Below are 7,037 nucleotides of genomic sequence, written 5' to 3'. Positions count from 1 at the left end.
AATTTGCTCAAAGTTTTGCATAGCTAGCTTGAGGAATATATAATATTGTATTTAATTATAGTAGTATATTGGTATGAGTTTTTGTATGTTTTGCATTGTGATAATTGTGAAGATAATTTTTTCCTTTTTTATGTAGGTGAAAGGTGATAAATATATATTAGAAAAATTATGATAAAGAGTAAAAGAATTGATTCTTTTTTCAAGAGGAAGACTTGTGATAAAGATGAAAAAAAATGCAATTTCTACGTCAAGTGAACTTGAGAAGTTTCCCAAGAATCCAAGAATTGAAGAAAATGATAAACAACTCTCAGGATGTAGTTAATGCTATGCATTTAGTTCGTTCTACAAAAGCACTTATCCAGAACTTGAGAGAAGAAGGTTGGGATAAGTTATTAAAAAATGTGACATCTTTTTGTGAAAAACATGATATTGAGGTGCCTCAATTTAGTGCTTCTTATGTAGCAAGGCAAGGGCGTTCTCGTCACCAAAAAGATCATATTACAGTGGAGCATTATTTGAGAGTTGAAATATTCTTTGTTACAATTGATAAGCAATTACAGGAGTTGAATTGTAGATTTAATGACCAGGCAATGGAGTTATTAACTCTAAGCATGGCATTGGTTCCTAAGGATGCTTATAAAGCTTTCAATATTGAAAATATTTGCACTCTTGTAGACAAATATTATCCCATGGATTTCAGTGAGTAGGAGAAAATTAATTTGCATTTCCAACTTCAACATTTCATTGTTGATGCTCGTCAAGATTCAAATTTGAAGAATTTATCAACAATGCAAGAGTTGTGTACATGTTTGGCAACAACAAAAAAGTCAGAAGTTTACTACTTGATTGATAGATTACTTCGTCTTATCATGACTCTTCCGGTTTCTACAGCTACAACTGAAAGATCTTTTTCTGCAATGAAAATAATCAAGACTAGGTTGAGAAATAAGATGGAAGCTGACATTTTAGCAGACAGTATGATCGTTTATATTGAAAGGGATATTGCAACAAGTTTTAGTTCTGACTCAATTATTGAACATTTTAAGTCATTGAAAGAGCGAAGAGCAGCACTTTAACTAAAGGTAACTTCTGTTTATGTTTATATTATTTTAAACTTTATGTTAGGCTTGCATTTAAAATTTTATATGTATATAATAATGTCAATATTTAATTTATGCAGCTGCTCCTGAATTTTGGCCCACCTAAAAGTAATTATTGGCTTTTGGATGATTCTTTTTGCTTGACTTGCATTGCACAATTTTGGGTATGCCGTGTACAAGTGATACTATACAATACAAGTAGCTTAGGCTATGTTAAATATATTATTTTGGATCTCATAGGAGACAAGTGTACAACTTATCTTGGAATTTACTTCAACTACTTTGGTTTGCTTTATTCCAGGTAACCTTTGACATTTAATGATAGTCTTTTATGATTATTTTATGAAATGACTAGTGAATGATAACACTTTTTCTTAGATTTCATTATTATACATGTTTATTTTGAGTAGAGAAAGTGAAAAATTATGTTATTTTTTTAATTAGTAAAAAATTTAATTTATATATAAAAAAATTAATTTGGCACCTCCAAATTTTTTATCCAAGTTCCGCCACTGGGAAGGACATCAATAGGTTGGGGTTCAGACATCCTTAACTTTTTAAAAACAGATAAAGGCATCAAATTAATACTTGCCCCCAAATCAAAGAATCCTTATAAGGTGATGATTGTCAATTGTAGTGAATTTTAAATTTCCCAGTTCTTTATGCTTAGAAGGCAATTTATTAAGGACTATAACAAAACAATTTTCATTAAGGCCAATTATTTCAAATTCTACCATTTTTTTATTTGAAATAATTTCATTAAAAAACTTGGTGTATTTAGGCATTTGGACAATGACTTCAACAAAAGGGATGTTAATATACACATTTTTTTGTAATTCCCTAAATTTCACATTTTGTTTATCCCTTTGCTCATCCGTTACTCTTTGTGGGAATAGAACACTTACGTTTGCCTTTCCAGGAATTATTTTACCTTTAGTCTTTGCGTAAGGGGAGTCCTTCTCAGTAAGGGCTTTGTTATTTTTGGCTTCAAGGAATAGTTTCTACTTCTTAAGAGGTGGAATCAACTTCTTCCAACTTCTCAAAGTGATGGCCTTAACCTCTTCCCTTGGATTTCGCTCTATGTGAGTGGACAAAGTGCCTCAAGTTCTTTGAGACATCAAATTTGTCAGGTTGGTGATGGCTACTTCCAAAGACTAAACCTATCATTAATTTTAGCCATGAACTGACTCATTATGTCTTGTAGGCTAGGTCGCCTCTCCTCCTATTACCATCCTTGATTAAAATTTTGTCCTTGTTGCATATGAGGTGGCCTATTGAGTCCTAGGTTTTGAGTCTACCTCCCTTGTTGACTATCCCATGAAAAATTATGGGTGATTTCTAGTGATAGGATTATAAGTGAGAGAAAAGGGATCTCCCTAGCTCTTTCTTGAGTTTCCAACATAGTTGGTTTCTTCCATTACTCTAGCAAAAACATTTCTCATCTGATAATCCTTTCTCTTATGGTTGGTAACTCCACGTTGATCACACGTCAATGGTAGAACAAGGGTCCCCATCATATGTGCTTGTGCTCTTATCAAGGTCTTCATGTGCTTAGATAGGGCATCCAACTTCTTATTAACCAAAGATTGTCCCACCATTAAACATGTCCCTATTGGATTCTTTAATATTTATCTGTCTATAGTGGGAGCCATGTAATTGTTGGAGGTCATTTCCTCAATTATTTTAAGAGCCTCCATTAAAGACTTTTTCATCAACGTCCCTCCACATGTAACATCTATGGAGGACTTGTTTTGATAGGACAACCCGCTATAAAAGATATGCACCAACTGTCCTTTGTGATATCTATAGGGAGGAAATTTTATCAACAAGCCTTAGAACCTTTCCCAAGTTTCAAACAATGATTCAATGTCATATTGTGTGAAGTTTATGATATCTAGTTGCATTTTGGTGGATCTTGAGGGAGAAAACATATGCATCCCCTATATGGGCTGAGCATGAGACCCCTATTTGGTATTTCTTTTCTCTTATTTATGACTTGAATAAAATTGCGCTAAGCATGGGTTGCATTTTTTCCTTTTATCTTGTTACACATATTATGCATTCACACCATTCAACACAATCATAACATTCTCATGATCATCAACTCACAAGTTAAACAACAACCGAATATTATTCATGTCATAAATTAGAGAAAAAATGCAAAATAGGGGATTCATGTTCAATCCATGTATGAGTGGTGGTCATCCTTGCTGGATGACTGCATTACTAGAGCGTTATGTAGTGATAATTGTTACGTTCAGGTTAACTTAGGAACTATAATTCATAGTTTTTTTGTTTCAAATTTCTTTAACTTTATTTATTCCATTTGTAATGGTCTCTAAAGTACCAAAATATTTTATATTTTTTAATCTTTATTTGAACTTTGTTTGTGATGTGATCAAAGAATGTGATAATCCCTACTTGTGAAAAATATTTTTTTACATATTATGAGTTAGTGTGCACACAAATGAATGGGGATATTTAAAATATAATAAAGGATAATCTCTAAGTGCATATTGACTTTATTTATTTATTTATTTGGACTAGATAGAGACAAATTTAGATACTGAATTTAATATAGAAACCTTCCTATTTCTAAATTTTGTCTTTCAAGTTAAAAATCATCTTTACATGTAAATAGAATTAAAAATGAGTTGAGCCTAGTGAGACTCTATTTAACTCAATAATATTTTGCTTAGTTTGAAGTTTGATTTGAGTTTAACATTAACATTTTTTTAGCTTGAACTCGATTCGCTTAAAGTTTGTTAATAGCTTGATGGCTCAAAACAAATAAATCGAGAGTCAAATTTTTTTAGTCTTGTAAATTTTAAAATTTTAATTAATTAATATATTTTAAATAGAATAATTATTTAACATTTTTTGGAAAGACAAAACATAACTTATTCTATTAACTTTGAAAGATTACAATATATGATTTTAAAGAAATATAATTACAACTAAAGTCTACATAAATAAATATGACTTTACTTTACATAAAATAATAGAAAATTAAACTCATAACCATGAAATCTAAGATGCCCCTCTTCTTTTATTATTTTTCACTTATAATTAAGTTTTGAAGATTCTTTTAAAGTTTAATGAAATGAAATTAAATAAAAAGTAAACTATATAAATTATATATTTATATGTTAAACTAATTTATAAATCAAACAAGTAAAACTATATACAATTTAAATTGGCATTTACTTATCAAATTCATTTTAATTTTGTGAGACCCGTAGCCTCCTTCTCCCCCCTCTCGTTTCTCCTCTTTCTCATTCCCTCTCTTTTTCTCATTTCCTTCTCCCAAACCTCTTTCATTTCTTGTTGATTCTCAAGGTTGCTGAATAATTGGTGTGATAGGGAGCTTTGAAAGCCTGGAGTCAGATTTCCATTCCTTCTTCTTCTTCTTCTTCAATCTCAGAGTAGCTCGGAGTTCATCATTCACTCCGTTTCGAGGTAAGGGAAGCTAGAACTCGAATTTGTTGTGCATTTTGGGTTGCATGTAGTTGGATCATCATCTAGGATGTGATTTGGAGGCTGGATAATTGAGTTGGGTGGGTTGCATGCACTAGTGGAAAATTAGCATATTACGTCACCTCTTTTACGTCAGAAATACTTAAATCCGACGTAAAAAAACGCGGTGGCATTTTTGTAGTTTTTGCGAACTTTTTCACGTCGGACCTGGTAGGGTCCGACGTAAAAAGTCCAATCTACATCGGAGGTGTGTTGTGTCCGACGTAGATTGGACTTTTTACGTCGGACCCTACCAGGTCCGACGTAAAAAAGGACGCAAATTTGAATAAGAGAGCGCGAGGCACACCGCACGCATTCACTCTTCCTCACTTTTCATTTTTTTCTCTCTAAACCCTCTCCCTCTCCTTTGTTACTGAATCATTTTTTTGTCTTTTGCAGAGGGATGAACCCTTTGTTACTCATTTGCACATTGTTGCTGCTCCTCAGGTATGAATCAAGGTTTCCTTAACACTTTTCTACTTCGCATTGCTACTCTGGCTATCTATTTTATTTGATTTTTTTGTTGTTCTATTTGTATAGGTAGTGGGCGTTTTCTTTTAAGTTGTTATACGAAGCTGAATGGCTTGTTCTGGAAGCAGAACGGGCCGTTCTGCTGGCATTTTTATGTTTTTTTTTTATATTTTTTTTCCTACTTTTTTACGTCGAATGTCGTAATGTCCGACGTAAATTTACGTCGGTTTTGTGAATCCGACGTAAAATTTACGTCTCCCACTTCTACGTCGGTATGTTTTCTGATGTAAAAAGCTGAAAATGTCCAACGTAGTACACCTCTTTTGTACTAGAGATGTTATTGGGGTTGTGTTGTTCTTCAATTAGTTGGGTAAAAATGGGAGATCACGAATGTTGATGCATGCATGTCCAAATTTTTGTGGTTTCTGGGTTTCTTGAACGAATGTGGCGGTAATTATGAGTGTATATCATGTTTAAGGGGAAGATTGGTGAAGAAAAGGAGAGGATCGAAGATGAAATCCATGAAATTTTAGAGAATTCTGAGACCCACAGCCATAGCCATGGATTCACAGCTATAGCCGTGAAGGAAAAATGAACTTGTAGAAAACCCACAACCATAGTCGTGGGAGGGAAAAACGTGATGGCAGAGACTTACAGCCATGGTTGTGGATTTGCAGCCATGGCTGTGGAAAAAAATTGGAGTGGTAGAAACTTGCAGCCATGGCCGTGGATTCACAGTCATGGCCGTGGAAAGGAAATTGAGCTGGCAAAAATCCGAAGCTAAAGCACTGCTTTGAGCGCTGCATAGGTGAGAGTAGATGACTGAATTTGGTCTTGAGGTCTTCATGAAAGTTATAGGCTTGGATATTAGCTTTCCAATGGCGCTGGAATAACCTAAAAAGGAGGTCTAGAACTCCAGTTATAACCTTTTTAGTGAGAAAAGGTCAAGCTGTCAGATTTAGGCTAAGTGTTGCGGTTTTTAGAATTTTTAACAAGGTAGATGAAGCAATTAGGACTTGGTGTCTTCATGAGAGTTGTAGAAACTCTTCTTATCTTACATATGAGATAAAGATGAGAATGATAGGAGTAGTATAACTTCATATATGCTATTTTATGTGAAGACTGTCATTTCACAATAAGTGATTTGGTTGAGTTGAAAGTTGTTTTGGGTGCTTAGGTTGATTGATGTTATTTGGGTGTGTAAGTTGGCATGCTATATAGGTTGTAAACATGTAGTATGAGTTGTATTATGTGATAAAAATGTTGTTTGTTGATAAAATATTGATTAATGATGTTGTTGATGTTTTGTGACGAAGATGAGATGTAAATGAGATGCATGAGTAGCTATTATGTGCTGTGAATGTTGTAAGTGGTTACAGATGATTGCTAGCATGGGTTGAAGTGTTTTGTGTTGAAAGATGATGTTGTATAGCATGTTGAGGATACTTAGTAGTGAGACATGAGATGCATGTTGTAGTTGAGTTGTGAAGTTGTGTAGTTGTGTATAGGTGCTAAATGAGTTGAAGAGTTATACGTTGAATGAGTTGTTGTGCTAAATAGAAATGTGTTGAATATATGGTATGTTGTTAAAGTTGTTGTATGTTATGTATGAACTATTTATATGTTGTGAAATATGATGAGATGATCAAGTTGAGAGTTGAAAAGTGCATGATGATAATTTTGTGAGTTGTGAGAAGCATGATGTGAAGTGTGTAGATGTGAGATTTATACAAAAGTTATTAGTAGACTATGTTGCTAAGTTGTTAGACAAGAGTTGTATGTTGTTATAAAGTTGTATGTTGTACTATGTGTTGAAAAGATATTACTTTGTGATGGTTGAGCTGTAAATTATGAGTTGAGCTATTGAGTTATTGAGTTGACTGTGTTGTTGTTAGTTGAAATGAGTTGATAGTTGAGCTGATAAGATAATAACTGTGTTGTTGTGTTGTG

At 33.4% G+C, this 7,037-nt stretch overlaps 1 pseudogene; it reads left to right on the top strand.

Annotated features, from left to right (window-relative positions):
• Nucleotides 1-293: 293 nt before the first annotated feature.
• LOC145950367 (uncharacterized) lies at nucleotides 294-1,076 on the top strand (annotated as a pseudogene).
• The last annotated feature ends 5,961 nt before the right edge of the window (nucleotides 1,077-7,037 follow it).

Source organism: Cajanus cajan, chromosome 8, assembly GCF_000230855.2.
Source record: "Cajanus cajan strain Asha chromosome 8, NIPB_CcT2T_4, whole genome shotgun sequence".
Lineage (NCBI taxonomy): Eukaryota > Viridiplantae > Streptophyta > Magnoliopsida > Fabales > Fabaceae > Cajanus > Cajanus cajan.
Note: the sequence above shows the minus strand (reverse complement) of the source record. Positions and strands in the feature narration are given on the sequence as shown.